The sequence below is a fragment of the Alexandromys fortis genome, unplaced genomic scaffold (assembly GCF_014885135.2).
Source record: "Alexandromys fortis isolate MF-2015 unplaced genomic scaffold, M_Fortis_MF-2015_v1.1 scaffold_307, whole genome shotgun sequence".
NCBI classification, from domain to species: domain Eukaryota; kingdom Metazoa; phylum Chordata; class Mammalia; order Rodentia; family Cricetidae; genus Alexandromys; species Alexandromys fortis.
Window position 1 is genome coordinate 587,246 of NW_026068205.1, and position 19,293 is coordinate 606,538.

General features: G+C 40.1%; 1 long non-coding RNA gene across 2 annotated transcripts; it reads right to left on the reverse strand.

Annotated features, from left to right (window-relative positions):
• Positions 1 to 896: 896 nt before the first annotated feature.
• Positions 897 to 18,377, reverse strand: LOC126493246 (uncharacterized). Of its 2 annotated transcripts, XR_007589783.1 has the most exons (4): positions 17,426 to 18,377; positions 12,233 to 12,400; positions 4,266 to 4,343; positions 897 to 2,270 (listed from the first exon to the last, which is right to left on the reverse strand). It is a non-coding gene; the product is annotated as an uncharacterized lncRNA (long non-coding RNA). The 2 variants fall into 2 exon arrangements; XR_007589782.1 differs by lacking the exon at positions 12,233 to 12,400 and having other exon boundaries at positions 17,426 to 18,372.
• Between the last annotated feature and the right edge of the window lie 916 nt (positions 18,378 to 19,293).

Below are 19,293 nucleotides of genomic sequence, written 5' to 3' on the forward strand. Positions count from 1 at the left end.
CATCGAAGTCTTGTAAGCTTCAACAACGAAACACATCTTTTCAACAACCCAAAACAAATTCACTGAATTGAAAGAGATATTTATAGCCTAAGTGCTGACCCCAGTGTGTGTCAGGCCATGTGAAGATGGCTGACCAACATTTGGAATTTCAGTGTCCAACAAACTACAGAATTCACAAAGGCTTTATGAAAGGCTGTGGAGGCCAGCTCTTTAAGGAAGGAAACTATTCTGCAGCTCTAGAGAAAAAGCAACTGTGTGAACAGTGGTCAAGGGCTGGCCTGAAACTCACTATACTTCAAAATTTGTATGAGTTCTTCTGCCTCTGACACTTGAATGCTGGATTCAAAGGCATATGCCTTTATGCCTAGCTCTTTTCTCTGTCTAAATAGTGAAACATCTTTGGCTAGAGTGGCTTAGTGGTTAAGAGCACTTTTTCCTGCAGACAAGCTGAGTTGAGTTCCTAGCACCCACATGTTATGCCTTACATCTTCCTGTAACTCCACTTACAGGGGACCATTACCATCTTCTGGCCTTTGTACACACACCTGTAAATACATTTTAAAAATGGGTTATCTTTTAAATTTTCAATTGTACAGGACCTTTATATATCTTACACATAAATTTCTTACAAGATACACAATTTTCAAATAGTTTTTTTTTCCACTTGGTGGCTTAGCTTTGCCCCTTTTCGACGACATCTTTTCAGATAAACTAGTGTATAATGCTGATAGTGTCTAGTATTTCCTTTAGTGTCTGTCTAATATTGCTTCCTTCTAAAAGCAATAATATTTAAAATCCTACATGTATGTGCTATATTTTGAGTTAATTTTGCATGTAAGCATCTGAAAAATGTCCAACTTTGCTATCTTTTTTTAAAAATCAGGACACTGGGTGTATCTATTTTTTAATTAGCATATTGCAAGACAATGTGTTTCACTGTGGTTTCACTGAGTTTTGCATAAAGTCATGCCTTTCCCATCCACTGTGAGTCAAGACAGACAGGGAAACAGAAAGAGGTACAGCAAGGAAATGACAACTCACCTTGGAATCAAGTCTCTCAGTGTCTAAGAGTCAAGAATTTCTGCACAACTGACAAAAACATGCTGTGAATACTACCTGCATACAGACAACAGTCTTTTTAACCCAATAGATCTGCTTCAAATAAGCATATTAAAATGGTAGGAACCACATTAGAAAGAAAGCATAAGTCACCATGTTGTTTAACCTTCTCTTTCATCCCCAAACAGTTTCTGAGAACACCACAATCAAGATTAGATATGTTTATAGCTACAACAAAGGCAGAGAACTTCCTGGTGACTTCTTACTGTGTACTCCTGACACAATGCACCCCAGAAAACAAACACCTTATGACCTATTTACTAGAGAAATTTCTTGAGATAAAACCATTTAAAAATATTAAATCTTTTGAGCAGTATAAATTCCAAAATCTTGTAAGCTGAAGAGATGGCTCAGAGGTTGAGTGCTGGCTACTCTTGCCGAAGACCTAGGTTTAGTTCCCAGCATCCACAAGGCAGATTGCAACCATCTATAACTCCAGTTTCAAAGGATCTGATGACCTCTCTTGGCCTCCAAGAACTTTATGCATACGGTGCAGAAACATACATGCAGCAAAACAGGCATACACTTAAAATATAAACACATAATTCAACCTTCTTGAATAATTATGTAAGTGTTGGTAGAGACACTTGATGTACCTCTTTTGTCGGGTCATGCTTTGCCGTAGGAAGTGTATCACTGCTATACCCCAATACCCATGCTTAAATTCAATTCATAATTATTAAAAATTAATTCCAACTTTGTTTGTTATTGTCTCATCCTGATTTGTTCTTTTTCCGTAGTGGAAATCAAGACCATCAGCTTCACCAGTGTTGGAGTTCACTCAGGCTGCTACAAACAGTTGTGTGGAGCAATTTCTCCTGCTGCCACTGTACTCATGTTTGCAGTCTTTCATTTCTCTCTAGGTTCTACAGATGGACATCTGAGACTTGTCTTTCTTAATGCAGCCCTAGTTTCATCCATCTTCCTGCGGTAGTTATTAAATTGAAGTAGATTATATATGTTTTGCAAAGACTCAGTTAATACTAGGTTCCTGATTTTCTCATCTTGGTTAATTTAGTTTTTGAAGAAATTTCCAGTAGCCAAATGATTCTGCTTCTTCTGTTGTAGGCTTCAGGCCAGAAGAGTAGCATATATTTATTTGAGAAACAAAAGTGCTGATAGCACTAGGCACTTGCATCAGGCAAAGTCCTCTAGAGAAAAGAAAGCAAAAGAATATATATTATAAAGAAAACCATGATGGCTAACTTAAACTCTCAGCTTAACAAATTTAGAATTCCCTATGAAGAGAGTCCCAGTAATGAATTTATTGTGTTGGTTGACTCAGTATCAGTGGGGAAATCCAATATGAGTGGGCCTGCTGCATGTTGGAGAGGCAGAGAATTAGGTTATGCCCAATCCAGGGAACTTGCCAGCCTCAGAATGGTACCAAGGGACTGGAAAACTACCTAGAGTCAGATGAAAGAAACTGGAGATAATCTTGATCACCATCACCTTCACCACTACCCCATCATTATCATTTGTATTAAGGAGGCCACTTATTCATTTACCAGCTGCCCGGACTCATGAAATAACCACACAGAAACTGTATTAATTAAATCACTGCTTGGCCTATTAGCTCTAGCTACTTATTGGGTAGCTCTTACATATTTATTTAAACCATTTCTATTACTCTATGTATAGCCACATGTCTGTGGCTTACCAGGTAAAGTTCCCGTAGGGCTACATGACTTCTCTCTGACTCTGCCCTTTCTCCCAGCATTAACGTTAGTTTTCCCTGCCTAGTTCTGTTCTACCCTATCAGCCCAAACCAGTTTCTTTATTAACCAATTTTATTCACAGCATATAGAGAGGAATCCCACATCAATCATCAAGACCAACATCAACGGCTGCAGCAGTAGCAGCAGTAGATAAAGAAGAAACTTGTAGGTGTGGCTAATTCCTTCTGCGTTTGTTTTTCCATGCAGTCACCTGGATGGAATTATGTACACACTGAAGACGTATTCTTTACCCGAGTTACTGTGCCAAAAAATTCTACTGTGGAAACACTTCTACAAACACAGGTATGTTTCTTCAGTCCTAGATAACTCTTAATCGAGTCAAGTTAATAATAATAGGCAACACCAACCATCACAATACTCTATGCATGGATGAGACAGCAAGGGATGAGTAACCTGGCTTATTGGTGGATAGAAGATTTGAATAGATTTTTATACAAAAGACATAGAAATGGCTGACATGTATATGAGAATGTGTTCAACATCATTAATCACACTCTGCTAATTTTCAAGATCTGCAAAATAAAAGCCAACACAAGCAAGCAGTAACTTGTAGTTTAGCAGAGGCAATAGGCTTTATCTTGAGTAGTATTGTAATGAGAGATTGGCTCATAAATCACTACACAGCAATTTCGTTCCGTTGAGCGATGTAATTTTTTTGAAATAAATTTGTGTAATAGACCATGTGCACTGTGAAAGAATATTTTCAAAATGATTATCTCATGTGAACTATAGCCAAGATGATCTAATTTTCCCACAATTTCTGAGAACCTATTTCAGAGATTGATGTGGTATGGAGCCAGCATTTCCTCTCTCTCTTTTTCTCTCTCACATTCTTTCTCTTCTCTCTCTCTTTTTTTTTAAAAAGCGCTAAGTATTGAATCTGGGGCCTTGTACATATTGGGTGGGTATACTTCCAGAAACCTATATTCCCAGACTTTGTTTTACCTTCTATGTTCAGAAAAGGCTTCACTAAGTTGCACAGGCTAGCCTTGTGCTCACTCTGTAATTTAGGCAGGCCTTGAACTTTGATTCTCCTGGTGGGGATAGGCCTGGCTTGGAGTAAATACTTATCATTCTGAGTTTTACCACCCCCTCATTCATTCTGTTGATAAGTTACCATTCTACACATCAGAAGAATCCAAATCAAGGCATAGTAATACCCCTGCTTCTGTGTTGTGCTTGATTTTGCCTGTACTTGGCTTGCATAGTACCTAATAGTTCCAGGTACCTGAGTGCAATCCCCATATTCAGTTCCCACATAGAAACATACACATGGTTTTCTAGGTGTCACTCTGCGCAGACTTCCAATCATCGTCATATGTGACCTTATATGAACTTTGTTTATATTTTAAGAAGTATGACCTAACAGTGTAGGTGAATATAACAGATACAGTTAGGATATTTTACCTGGAATCTTTCTAGTGTTGTTGTTCAATTAGCTTCTTCTTAGTATTCCTTGTTTCTTACAAGAAAAGGAGATTTTTTCTGAAAAAAAAAAAAAAAACACCAGGTGGCCTTTGCATCAGACACCACACCACTGAAACAAAATATATAAACAATTAAACTTCCCGAGAAATCCCATACTATAGGGAAGCAGAAGTCTGAGACATTGGGAACTTCAAGAGGAGGAACTTGTTCTTAGGAGGGGATTTCACACAGTTCTGGCAAGTTATTCAACCACATTGCAAGAGAGGCTGGATACAATGATAGATCAGTGATAGAACACACCTTGACAAGACTGCTTAGGTTATGCATACATCTTTCTCTATTTTTAAACAGTAAAAGAAGTGAGTTGTAAATAGTGGCTATGACCATATGCCATATAAACAGGCATGGCATTGTGAGTATTGTCTGTGATCAAATGTAAAGTACACTGAGTGAATATCTTTCTTTTGTTTTCTCCTCATTTTATCATGAAATATAAGATGTATTGATTTTACTTTAGTATTGAAATACTATTAATTTTATGTCATGGTATACAGGTTATGGGATGCAAAGAGAACGGTCAACATCCCTCTAAAAATTTGCTTCATTTTCCAGTGAAGATGCAGCACAGTTGTTGTTTGATTTTTAACTTTAAAGACTAAATACCCCTTAATAAGAGTCACAAGGTACTAGACAAAGTGGACTTGTGATAACTAATTTTATGTTCCATGTCCATGAAGCTCTGGTCCAAGCTGGTCAAAGGACACTTTGTGCTGGTGGATGACTTTGAGGCCAGTCATGTGATTCTTATTTTTCAGAGTTATAGAACACAAGCATTCTTGAGGGGAATCAACCATGATGTGAAAGGACAGCATGAAAGGCAAATATGTGTCAGAGATGGAATCTCTGTGAATCACAAATGCAAAATGGTGTTTAAATTTCAGTGATGTAATTGAGTTGGAAAACTTCAATTCTCTTAAAGGGCTGTGGTTTTTTTCAGGGTTAAATTCACATGTTAGACCATAGTCTGGAAAATTCATTCATTCTCATTTAAGTGGGTACTGACACCCTTCAGAATATACACTTCCAGGTGAGGACAGCTCATCTGTCTTTGTCTGATGGCTCTGTGATACTGAGGCTTCAAAGAGCGAAACATGTTAGAGCCTGGAGATGAATTCTCACCTCTTTTAACAGACATTGACTGTAGTTCCCTCTACTCTAACAGACAATTCCCCTTTTGTTTTAGATCAGTGTTTGAATAACAACAAAACTTTGAGGAAGGCATGTTTCCATATACTCATAGCCAGTTTTTCTATCATTAACATACCACACTAACAGGATATTTTAGTCCAACTAATGAGCTCATATAATGTCATTAGTAATGGAGTCTACACTTTCAAGCCTCCTTCACTTTCCTGTCTCCCTCATCAACCCAACACCAGATCCTGTTTGGGATACAAAATGGCTTTTACTCATCTTCCTCCAAAGGCTCCCGTTAACTCTCATCTTTTGTCTTTTGTTTATTTTAAGGTTCTAAATTCATTGCAGAGAAGCAGTTTTTGAGAGTGCTTTGGAATGAATTATTGGTATTTGAATAGAATTCAAAATGCAAACACAAACAAAAGCCCTCAGCTCCATTCTCTCCACGCTGCCCTTACAGTTGACAGTTGAGGCTCTCACCTGTACAGAAGTGGAGAAGGGCTCTTACTGTTTAGTAATCTATTGGTAGGGCCCAACTGCACCTTCTCTCCTTGTCATCACATATTCACCCATTCCTTGGCGGAAGTCTCCTCTGCCCCCAGAGGCCAGGACAACATCCCGAACCCCAGGCAATACTGTACCCTACCCTGCGTGTGCTCACTTAGAATAACCAACTATGCCTCTTCTGCTCATCACCATATTTTAGTCCACACCTCTGGCAGAAGACGTCTACCCCATCAGAGTTCACAGCAGCATCCTGAAAACCAGGTATGTACCTGTCTACCCAACCTCTGTGTGCCCTGCCCAGCAGAACAACAATTGCCGCCTCTTCTCTTTGCCACCTGATTTCAGCCCACACCTCTGGAGGAAATCTCCAACCCCCCAGAACCAAGTCAACTCTTTGAAAACCAGGCAAAAACCTCCTATTTCACCAGAAGCCAGAACAACTTCTGAATCCTGACCAGATCAGAGACCATGCACATACATAGCCAGAACTTCAGCACGGACAGCATCCCACTGCTGGACCAGAGGTCATTGGAGCCATGAGAAGTCCAATTCTCAACACAGGCAGAGACCTTCTTTCTGTGGAAACCCCCAAAAAATGTGAACCTATTTTTGTCTGAAGGTCAAACAGTTTGAGTTTATTTTTGGTCTTTCAAAGTTGTTGACAACATGTGTAACTACAAGACAGGATATCCTGACCTAGAATGTGGTTACTTTGTGTTTTGGACATGAAGATGGTTCATAGAGTTAGATTAACTCCACCCTGACCAGAGGTCAGATAATTCAAACATAATTCTGCTCCTTTTTTTTTTTTTTTTTTTTTTTTTTGAAATAGGAGGTTTGACCTAGGGAGTGCCTGCTTTCAGGATCCTTGGTCTATGGTATATTCACAGCCCCAGACAGCAAATGCTTTTCTAGGGAATTAATGGTTTGATGTCTCAGGTATTGAAACAACTAACTGTTCTTGTTGTCCCTTCTATCATGTTAAAGCAGTCTTTTGCCTTCTTCCTCCCTTTTATATTGGGGTATAAAAGTCTTTGGAAAATTAAACACAGAACTCAGCACTTAGTATGCATGAGGCACTGAGTTGCCCTCCTGGAACAATCCTGTGTCTCTGTGTTTCTTTTTTATCTCTGTTCCTCCTACCTAACATTTCTAATCCTCACATCCCTATCCTGGAATATTTGAACCCGCCATGGCTAGGATTGCAGCAGAAGTCACCCCCAAAAAGTGTCTTAAGTGGCTTCCAACAACTCTCTGCTTAATCGTGGGATCCAGAAGACTGGATAGAAAGCATAAATAAAGGAAGAAAACACCATTCTGTAAAGACCAATCCATAAATTGACACCTAGACCTATAATCTCTTCAAATCCAACTGACTAAGTGTAAGTGTAAGAACACAAGCAACAATAATCAGTGCAATATGTCACCACTAGAGCTCAACCCTCCCACTACCCTAAGCCCTGAAGATTCCAACACAGCCAAAGCACAAGAATATGATCTTAAAACCAACTATATGAGGCTTGATTGAGTTCCTTAAAGAGGAGATAAAAAAAATTCCCTTAAAGAATCAAGGAAAAGAAAACCAAAACAATTGGAGGAAATCAACAAATACATTAAAGAATTGCAAGAAACCCAAGAAAAACCAAACAAGCAGGTAAAGAAAATGATTCATGAATGAAAAACACAAACTGAGGGAATTCAGGAAATGGAAAAATCTGTGTATGTGAGCAAGAGCTATAGATACCAGAATCACCAATCAAAGAGAGAAAGTGAGAGAGAGACAGAGAGAGAGAGAGAAGAGATAATTTCAGGCATTGAGATATAATAGAAGAAATAGATTTATTGGTCAAAGAAAATATTAGAGCTGACTAATTTCTAACAGAAAACATCCAGGAAATCTGGGACACCATGAGAAAACCAAACCTAAGAATAATAGTAGTAGAAGGAGAAGAATTCCGGCTCAAAAACCCAGAAAATATGTTTAACAAAATCACAGAAGAAAATTTACCTGACCTAAAGGACATGCCAAAATGGTATAAGAAAGCATACAGAACACCCAACAGTTTGGAACAGAGAAAAACTTTCCCCGAGTCACATAATAATCAAAACACTGAATACACAGAACAAAGAAATAATATTAAAGGCTTCAAAGGAAAAAGGCCAAGTAGCATATAAAGGCAGACCTATAAGAATCACAGCTGACTTCTCAATGGAGACTCTAAAAGCCAAAACGACATGAACAAATATCTTGCAGACTCTAAGAAACCACGAATGCCAGCCCAGACTAGTATACCCCCCAAAAAAATTCATTTCTGTAGATGCAGAAAACAAGATATTTCACAACAATGAATTTAAATTTAAACAATATCTGTAGACATATCCAGCCCTACAATAGGTACTAGAAGGAAAACTACAACCCAAGGAAGTTTACAATCATGTAAACATAGGGCAATGGTTAATATCACACCAACAAAATCCAATGAAGGCGATGTGGGAGTGATTTCATTCTAATCTGTTGCTTTCATTGGTTAATTAATAAATAAACTGCCTTGGCCCATTTGATAGGCCAACCCTTAGGTGGGTGGAGTAAACAGAACAGAATGCTGGGAGAAAGAAGCTGAGTCAGGCAGTTGCCATGATTCTCCCACTCCAGACAGAGGCAGGTTAAGATCTTTCCTGGTAAGCCAGCTCATGGTGCTACACAGATTATTAGAAATGGGTTAGATCAATATGTAAGACCCAGCCAATAAGAGGCTGGGACTAATGGACCAAACAGTGTTTAAAAGAATACAGTTTCTGTGTAATTATTTTGGATCAAGATTAACTCAAAAGAATCAGTAGCCCCCCATATTCATACACAAGTGATAAACAGGCTGAAAAAGAAATCAGCGAAATAACAACCTTTACAACAGCTACAAATAACATAAAATATTTTGGTGTAACTCTAACCACACAAGTGAAAGACTTGTAAGACAAGAACTTAAAATCTTTGAAGATAGAAATTGCAAAAGATATCAGGAGGTAGAAAGATTTCCCATGCTCATGGATAAGCAGGATTAACAGTAAAAATGATCATCTTACCAAAAACAATCTACAGATTCAATGTAATCATCATCAAAATCCCAATACAACTTTTCACAGACCTTGAAAGAACAAAATTAAACTTAATATGGAAAAACAAACAAACAAAATCCCAAAATAGCTAAAGCAATTCTATACAATAAAAGAACTCCCCAAAGTATCACCATCCCAGATATCAATCAGCTCTACTACAGAGCTACAGTAATAAAAATTGCTTCATATTGGCATAAAGACAAACAGGGGAATCAAGGAAATTGAATCAATGGCCCAGATGTAAATCCACATACCTACAGACACCTGATTTTTAACAAAGAAGCAAAGCTTATACAATGGAAGAAAATATCCTCAACAAAAGGTGCTGGTATGTAGAAAAATGCAAAAAGACCCATATCTATCACCTTGCACAAAACTCAAGTCCAAGTAGTTTGAAGTGCTCAATATAAATCCAGATATACTGAACCTGAGAGAAAAGAAAGTAGGGAATAGTCTTGAATATATTGGAATGGAAGAATGCCATTAAAATGCCAATAGCACAGACACTAGATTGCTAATTAATAAATGAGACTGCATGTAACTGAAAAGCTTCTGTAAGGCAAAAGTTACTGTCAATAGGACAAAACACCAGAAAACAGAGTGGGAAAAGATCTTCACCCACCCTACATCTGACAGATGACTTATTTTCAAAATATATAAATAACTCAAGAAATAGGACATTAAAAATAAACAAACAAAATAATTCAATAAAAAATGGGGGTACAGACCTAAACAGAATTGTCAACAGAAGGATCTCAAATGGCAGAGAAACACTTAAGCAATATACAACTTCCTTAGGCATCAGGGAAATACAAATCAAAACAACTCTGAAATTCCACCTCACACCTGTCAGAAATGCTAAAATCAAAAACTATGTTGACAGCTGATGCAGGAGAGCATGTGGAACAAAGGGAACATCTCTTCATTGCTGGTAGGAGTACAAACTTATATAGCCACTTTGGAAATCAATATGGCCATTTCTCAGAAAACTGGGAATAAGTCTACCTCAAGACCCGGTTTTACCTTTGGGCATAAACCCAAAGGATGCTCAATAATGCCAAAAGGACTCTTGCTCAATTATGTTCATAGCAGTTTTATTAGTAACACCCATAACCTGAAAATAGCTTGAAATTCTTCAACTGAAAAATGGATAAAGAAAATATATATTTACTCAGCTGTTAAAAACAATGATATTATGAAATTCAAAGGTTCTGTGGAACAGTCCTGTACACTGTAGATATGTATTGTTCTCATTGTTAGTGGAAAAACTGTTTGGCGGATAGATAGGCAGGATTTTGTGGCCAGAGAGAATTCTGGGAGGAAGAAGGGCAGAGTGAGAGGAGTCACCAGTGAGATATGACAGGAAACAGGAGGCACAAGATAAAAGAGAGGTAACAACATATTGTAGGATGTAGATGAATAGAAATTATAAGAGCTGGTTAATGATAAGCCTAAGCTATTCGTTGAATATTCATATTTAATATTAAGTCTTTGTATTTATTGGGGAACTTGTGGTTATGACAAAAAAAACTCTGCCTTTACAAAGGCAAATGGATGGAAGTAGAAAAAAAAAAACATACTGAGTGAGGTAACCCAGACCCAAAAAGACAAACATTGGTATGAACTCACTTTAAGGGAAATATTAGCTGTAAAGTGAAACCATGGTATAATCCACAGAGCCTGAGAGAATAAGGAAGGCTCAATGAGACACTAAATCCTCTAGGAAGGGAAAAAAGAAGAGATTTTGTTGGTAGACTGGGGTTGCTTGGGGATGGGAGCTTGAGGGGTCAGGTGGGGTGGGAGAGAGTACTGACAGAGCTGACAGGAAAGAGGGGCATTTCAGGGTCAGATAGAAACCTGCAAAGGAAACTCCCAAGAATCTACAAGGAGGGCCCTAGCTAAGGCTTCTAGAAATAGGGAAAACTTAGCCTGAGATGGCCATCTTCTGGGACCAGGCAAGACTTCCAGTGGAGGGAGTGGGACACTAACCCAGACACATAACTTGCAAACTATAATCTGTCCTGACTATGGGATACTCTGGGGTAAGGGTGACACTGAGATTGTGGGAGTGGCCAAGCAGTGACTGTCCAGCCTGAGACCTATACCACAAGGGAAAGGCCAACCTTGCACTTCCTGGGTCACCAGGACACAGAGGCTGGATGGTCCAGAGGATAGAACCAAACAGTACTTGAGGGAAAAATGTCAATATAATGATGCATGGGACTGACCTAGGCCCTTTGCATATATGTGACAGTTGTGTGGGACTCCTAACTGTGAGCAGGGACTGTCTCTGACTCTTTTGCTGGCTTTTGGGACTCTATTCCTCATACTGGGTTGCTTTGTTCAGCCTTAACACAAAGTAAGGTGATGTGGGATTCCCCTCTGTATGCTGTGATTACCATTAATGAATTAAGAAAACTGGTTTGGCCTGATAGGGTAGAATAGACAGGAAACTGAATGCTGGGAAAAAGAAGGGCTGAGTCAGAGAAATGCCATGTAGCCCACTGCAGGCGGATGCCAGAACTCCAGCAGGTAAGCCACAGTCACGTAGCGGTACACAGATTAATAGAAATGGGTTAAATTAATATGTAAGAGTTAGCCAATAAGAAGTTAGAGCTAACAGGCCAAGCAGTGTTTTAATTAATACAGTTTTCTGTGTGTTTATTTCAGGGCTGAGCAGTCAGGAACCAAAAGCAGCCTTCCTCCAACAAATTGGTGTTCAATGGGAACCAACAAGAGGCCTTCCTCCAACAGTAAGGTGCTTAGTTTTAAATTGACTTAGCATGTTTTGTCAATATCCATGGGAGGCCTACCTCTTTTTGAATAGAAAAGGAGTGAGGGGATGAAAGAGGGGAGGCAGAGGGAAAGTAGGGGCAGAGACTGCATGAAGAGATTGGAGGGGAAACTGTAGTCAGGATGTAAAATAAATAAATTTAAAAGATCTATTTACAGGGCTCTCTCATGGTGGATGAGAAGTCATGCATGTTCTATCTCTTTCCTCTTTAAGATTTGAACCACCTTTCAGCTTTGAATTGATGGTCTCTGTTTATTTACTCAACTGGGATCCTCGGCAGAAAGCTACAATCCTCAGCAAGCAACATATAAAGAGTGATCCTAGGTATACTGACATAGTTGACTGAAATGGCTGGAGGCTTCAGTGAGACAGCGCTCAGTCACTCCACTGGAGTTTCGCTGGACAGTATTGTGTTTCAAGATTACTGTTAGGCACTGGACAACAGCATCAGGAGCACAGCATAACTTCTATTTCCATAGGCTTCGCTTTCATAGTTTGTCATCTTGAAAACAATAAAAGAAGGAAATAACACAGATTTTTTTTTAATGCTTTTATATGGAGCTCTATTCCCCAGCCCCCTCTGCTTTCCTGTGTGAGCTGAGAGACAGAAAACAACATGCCTGCCTGCTGACCTTGGCAGCTGCTGCAGACTTCCGAGAACTGTTTATGGAACCTAAGCCAAGGCTATAAACATTCCCAGGAACTGACGCACGAACTTGTAATTTTCCATTTGTTTTTGCCTGAGGTCCCTTAGCTGAAGTCCATGAATCCCAGGCCTTGTCTTTTTTGCCACAGTGTGCCTAAACAAAGATAACTTTTGTCTTGCTCTCCCCAGGATAGCCTGCAACACTGTAGTCTTGCTTGAAAATCAATCATCTTGGACTTTTGGGCCTTTTCTTTTCATGTCACTAACCTCATCTCAGGATGCCTGAGAAATGACTTGTGGAAACCCCCTGGCTGTGGCTGCTGAAAAGGATCCAAGTATCAAATTACATGGAATGAAAAAGCATGTTAAGGATCGGTTTCGTTTTCCTGAATATGGGTGTAGTTCCTAGAACCATGTAAATGCTAAGCACTCCACCATAAAGCCGTGTCCTCAGCCCTCTTTAAAGTTGGCATTTTGAGGAGTGTGCTCACTGAGTTGTTCAGACACGCCTCAAATTCACTCCGTAGCTCAGACAAGCCATACTTAGTGTTTCTGACAATGCATTTGGAAGCAGATACATCTACTATTCTTGATGACTCTGTGACACAAGGTTATCAAAATTTACTCTTCTCTATTTAATAGAGCCATGGAATTAAAAGCCTGGGTTTTCTGGCACAAAGGAAGAGGTAGAAGATGAGTAGGAAAGATCAAGTCTATGGAAGGAGTCATAAGCAGACCAGGAGGGAATGGAGAGAATTCTGCTTTAGAGTAAAACAGGATAAAGGTACCTGGTATCAGCCTTCTGGTGTTATAATAAAACACCTGGTGGTCACCTTATAAAGTGAAAAGGCTCATTTTGGTAGAGGTTGCATAGGTTTCAGACTATGGCTAGTTGGTCTCATTGCTTCTGGGCCTGTGTTAAGGCAACACACCAGGATGGGAGACTGTAGGGTAGATCACAACTACCCATCCTCCCCAAGTCAAGAACTGAAAGGACACTGACACCAGTGACTTAACTTCCTCCCACTAAGTCCCAGATATTAAAGCTTCAGCCACTTTCCTATCAGCAGAGGCACAGACTGCCTAGTACATTGGTCTCCGGGAGACATTTAATATTCAAACCTTATCAGAAGTTATTTAAACCTATTTGATTCCCTCAAAAACAACAACAAAAGACAAAAACAGACAACACTGAAGCTAGTTTTCTGCAGAGTTTATTATTTTAATACAGTTGCAGGTACTCAAAGATAAGCCTCAACTTCTTTATTTGTTGGCTGGCATTCACTCCTTTGACCTATTTGAAATTCTTTTCAGGTCAGTGAGTCATCACACTCAGACACACACACACACACACACACACACACACACACACACACACACACACATGAACTTTATGTAGAGAGCTACAGTCAGGTAACTTCTCCCTAGAATGAGGAAGGAGCTCTTGTTTGGGAAAGCACCGGGTTCTGGGTTCTGGTGGATAAGAACCTGAAGTCACAGTGGGGAAGTGGCTCTGACCACAGGCAGATGAGGACAGCCTACAGGGCAGTGTAGGCCCTTATGGACAGAGTTGAATAACTGCTAACAAGAAGATGTCTGCTAGCAGGAAGTTTCTCTATGCTTTATTACACAAGTGTGGGCAAGAGCCAACAGGAATGAGGAATCAGGAAATGTCTGACTTATCAGAAATCATGAACAAAGTTGGTATTGGCAGCAGTGCTGGAACATTAAGCTCTAGTGGTTTTTTTTTTTTTTTTTTTTTTGCCTCAGCATTTGTGAGTTTAACTTTTCCTCAAACTTTCTCATAAATCCTAAGTTCTCACAACTATCTGTCCTTGTTACTCAGGATATTTCTCCTGCTTCAAATATGCTAAGGATGCTTTTAAAATCCCAGTTACATCTACCTTTTTCCTCAAGCCTTAAGTCACTGATTCACTTGTTCTTCATTCTCTCTCTTTCTCCCTCTCTGTCTTTTCTTTTAATTGATTTATTTTGTAACCCGGCCAAAGTTAATTCCTCCTTTTCCGTTCCCCCCTCCCCTCTGTCTCCCCCAATCCACTACTCTGTTTATTCTCAGAAGGGGGCAGGCATCCCATGGGTATCAATAAAGCAAAAATCAAATTGTGGTAAGACTAAGCAGCTCCCCTTGTTTTAAGGCTGAGCAAGCTGACCCAAAACAAAAAACAAAAATCCACAGCTTCTTCAGTTTTAAAGAATTACAAAAGTGGCTGAGCAGTGCTTTCCCATTTCATCCCAGTGGCAAATTTGGGTTTTCTTCAAATCCATTTTTTTTTTTTTTTTTTTTTTTTTGCCTTTCTGTGTGTTCATCTGTGGTGTAGCTTGACGGGGTTGATAAAACTGTGAATGTGGGTGTGTGGAGCCCATGACAATGTCAGAAGCACACGTGGTATACACAGAATATTCTGAGAAACCACCGAGAGATTAACATCTGTATTTCAGTTCTGTTTTCCAATAAAAGCAGAAGTTTCTGTGACACTATCAGAAAAAGGAACAAACTGTGCATTTGGAGGAAGTGCTGCAGAATTCTGTTAGTTTTCACGGAGTGGGGGAGGAGTGATCTGATTCCAGGGTCTGAATAGTCTTTTATGTGTAACTGATCCCACTCCCTTCCCCCAGGTCTATGGACAATGGTGGTGTGGCCTGTGAGTCAGCACTGACCCTGTCCTCCTTCCTTCCCCCAGGCCTATTTGCACTGGTGGAGTCAGTCAGGACAGTCCCTATTTTCCTTCCTTCCCCCAGGTGTCTATGCATTGGTGGTGTGGCCTGTGAGTGAGGACTTGAAGGAGGGGGAAAGGACATGTTTCTCAGCTCATTTCTGTACGTGCCATGCCAGTTACCTAGAGCTAAGCTGGGATGTCCTTTTTTTGTTCCACCACCAGGTATCTGAGTAGAGAAAGAATGTGTTGAGACAAAGAAAGTGACTTCACCAAAAACAAACAAACAAACCAAATTTCTCAATATGAAAAAAAGACAGGACTCCTTCCACATAACAATTTGGTATGGAGGGCCTCTGAGGGCATCAGTAGGTAAAAGGGGGTTGCACAACAAGGTCAGCAGCCATATTTGACCTCTCCTTTTTTATTTATGGTCAGAAATGTTGTTTCACAATGGACTCAGACTTCTGGCAGATTCAGAAGTGGGTTACAAAGCTCATTAGATTTTCTGGGACCTATAACTGTAGAGAAATATTTGGTAGTCAACATGGTAGCCACCCAGGCAGGGCCTCTCTTAAGAGTTTAGCATCCAGGCAAAGGTCAGTACATTTCAAGGATTGGGAAGGGACTGTTTCCAGAACTTTTCTAAGGACAACTCTCCAAACTGATGACATTGATGAACTGACAGCCTTTCTACATCCTTTCTGGGGAACAGCCAAGCTTCATTGTCACTCAAAAGGTATCAGAGACAGGAAATTTAATCAATGTGCCAAGAAGGAGAACAAAGGGACCCATTGGCCCAAGCTCATCTTTGGGGTTCCAACAGGACTTTAGACTTAAGTAGAGGCAGACTTAGAAAACTGGATGGTTCTCTCAAGCAATGGGACTTCTTCAACCCACCTGGAGAAGGCAGAACTGAGCAAGCACAGCACGGTGGAACTGAGAGTGCCTGGTTAGGAAGCCCTCTGGTCCCTGTGCCAGTTCTTCATCTTTGTAAACCCAAGCTGATGTCAGTCTTGAAAAAACAGCCTTAATTTCTGTGTTCCCCAAGTAGGCATTCTGATTATACCCCTTATATTTCCATCATTACTCTTTGTTAGAACATCAGAATCCAGTTACAGTATAAGGCCCAGGCCTCCTGCTATGACCCATTAATTCCAATGATAGAATCCCAGACTACACTACATGTGCTTACCCACACCCAAGGACAGTAGGGACTTCCATGAGTGCTGATTAAACAAATATGGAAACCCATAAATTAAGCACAGTAAGAGAGACCACTTAGCAAATGGGTGTTACCACACCCATCTCTTAAAAGAAACTGGTTGTTTTCAGTTGGTGGCAATTTACCACAGTCTAGAATCACTTGCGAAGGGAGTTTCCTTGAAGGATGATCTAGATCAGATTAGCATGTGAGTACAACTGAGGGAGGGAGATGAAAAATCCCCTCCCACTCTAGGGGATATTATTCTCTGGGCAGAGAATTTTGGACTGTAAGAGCGTAGAGAAACTGAGCTGTGCATTAGGGTGTGATCATCACTTCATTACTCTTTTTCTTCACTGTGGATGTAATATGAACAGCTACTTCAAATGCCTGCTGCCTTGATTGCCTTCAATGATGGACTGTGCAGTGATTTGAAAAAGAAATGTCCCCTATAGTAACAGCTCCTAAAGATTCCTTAACCTCTCCCCAAATATCCGACCACCTAGGGACCAAGTGTTTGTATGCTGTTGCCTTGATGTAGAAAGCACATAACTGGTGGAGAGCTTTAACAGTTTTTAGCTAATGAATGGAGGAGACAAGACAAATCAGGCAAGGACAGACACTAACACATATTTCCCCAGCATAACAGTCTGGCTATGAAAATCCATAAGACTATTAAATCATTGCATCTGTGAAAATGAAACTATATGTGCCTGCCTCAATTTTGGCTTAAAAATTTTGCCAATATAAGAAAGGGGGCATGATGCACAGGAAAAACTACTTCTTATACCAAGAATTATCTGGTCTATAAACAATTACAGATCCAAGCAAAACCACTGAAATGCAGGTAGATAAGATGATTCAAAGGGCTCTGCTCCCAGGGCCCAATGCCCTGAGTTTGATTCCTAGTGGTCACGTGTGATGGAAGGAGAGAACAAATGTACACCCACACACAACGAAATTACAAGCATGCGTATGTTGACAACTGGAGGGACTACTCACCCTGAGAATGGAGCATCAGATGCACAATACAGGGAGCACGAGAGTGGCCTTACTCGTCTTTGCAGTGGCTAGCCTGAAAGCCACTCCCCCACACTACCTTTGTAGATATTATCAACACGCAGCTTAAAACTCAGATGGGAGTCTCAAGCCTCTCTTCCTCCTTCTTTCTTCTCCTCCTCTTCTTTGCCCCTTATCTTCTTATTCTCATCCAGAGCAAAGAATTTCAAGAGGAATGAGGAGCTGGAGAGATGCCTCAGAGCTTGCTTCCTTTTCTTCTAGAGGACAGTTTTGTTTGCCGGCATCTTCTTCAGTCAGCTTAAAACCTTCTGTTAGCCTAGTTACCCAAGGTTTCAGTGCCCTCTGCTGAGCATTGGTGCACCCACAGGCAGTACACCGGAGGCTCTTCCTTTCCCCTCCTCTCCCCTCTTCTGTGTCCTGCCCTGTTCTATCTCTCTCTCTCACTCTTTCTCTCTCTCTTTCTCTTGGTCTCATTCCCTCATCCTCTCTCCCCCTCTCTCTCCCTCTCCCAACAAATAGAACTAAAAATGAACCTGAAAAGAGTCCCAAGGGTCATCTTCACCTGCCAAAATTAACAATGCTCAGAGTCCTATTCAAAATTATCACCACTGCAGAAAGTTGAAGAAACTCTGATGCTCACCCTTTCCTGAGCAAATTATTTTCCCTCATGTGAAATAACCAAGTCTCATCCACCTTCATCCAACAGCATTACTAACAACCAAAACAAGATGCAAAATAACTAAGGATGGCACAGGTTGAAATCTGTGGGCATCTCTGCTCCTCGGATAACACTGCATCCCCTCTCACCAGTCCTTACTGTACTGAGTCTGGAGATAGAAACTTTAGGTCTTCACTCATCCTGTGGGATTGGCGTGCTCTCAGCTTTCTGTAGGGAAAAGGCTACACATTTTTAATAAAGCACACAGTGCCTTTCATGAGTCATAATCTGAGAAGTGTATTTTTATGTCTCCAATTAAAACAGGAAGAGAAGAAATAACCTGCCAAAGATCTAACACTTCCTACAGCTCAGGAAATTGCTCAGTTTACCTCAAATACAAATTCTAATTAACATACCCAACCATCATTCTCAAGTTGTTTCTTAAGTTTGATCATATGCTATCTATATCAATCCACCTGAAAGGACACTGCCAAAGTGGATAAAGCTACTGCTGCTGCAGAAGGAAGAGTTCATTCAAACAGAATGACTAAGACAAGACACAAGTCCTAGATTCCGGACAACACCTGCTAACATTGCATCCCTGCTTCTCTGATAAGCTTGGTAGCATTAGAAAAATAAATGCATATGAATTTATTTATGTTTATTTAAAACATGAAAGATTTTGTACTGGGTTGTTTAAATGGTCAAAGAATGATCAACATTTCATTTTTAATTTATTTTCATAAAACTTGAATACCTTGCTGAACATGTTGGCATGCACCTTTAATCCCATCATTCAGGAGTCATAGGTAGGGGATCTCTGAGAGTTGAGGCCAGCTAACTCTACATAGTGAGCTCTGTGCCAGCCAGGGCTATACAGTGAGATCTGTCTCAGAAACAAGCAAACACCCAAACCTAGAATGTCATACTTCAGAACTTTAAAACAAGGTGTGATATTCTTCCCACCTGCTGTTGACTGTACTTTCTGCTTTGTTGATTCACTTGTGTCTTCCACAGTTGTGAGCTCAAAGCAAAAGACAGACTAAGCTTGTGTTTTCATGGAGCCTTAACAGCTAGGTGAACATACAAGTCTCTTATTTGCTACCTCCCTGACACTCTTTGTAAACATTGACCAGCTTTTTATTCTGAAAAAAAAAAAATCAACCAGGAAAAGGAGTAATGCAAAATGCTG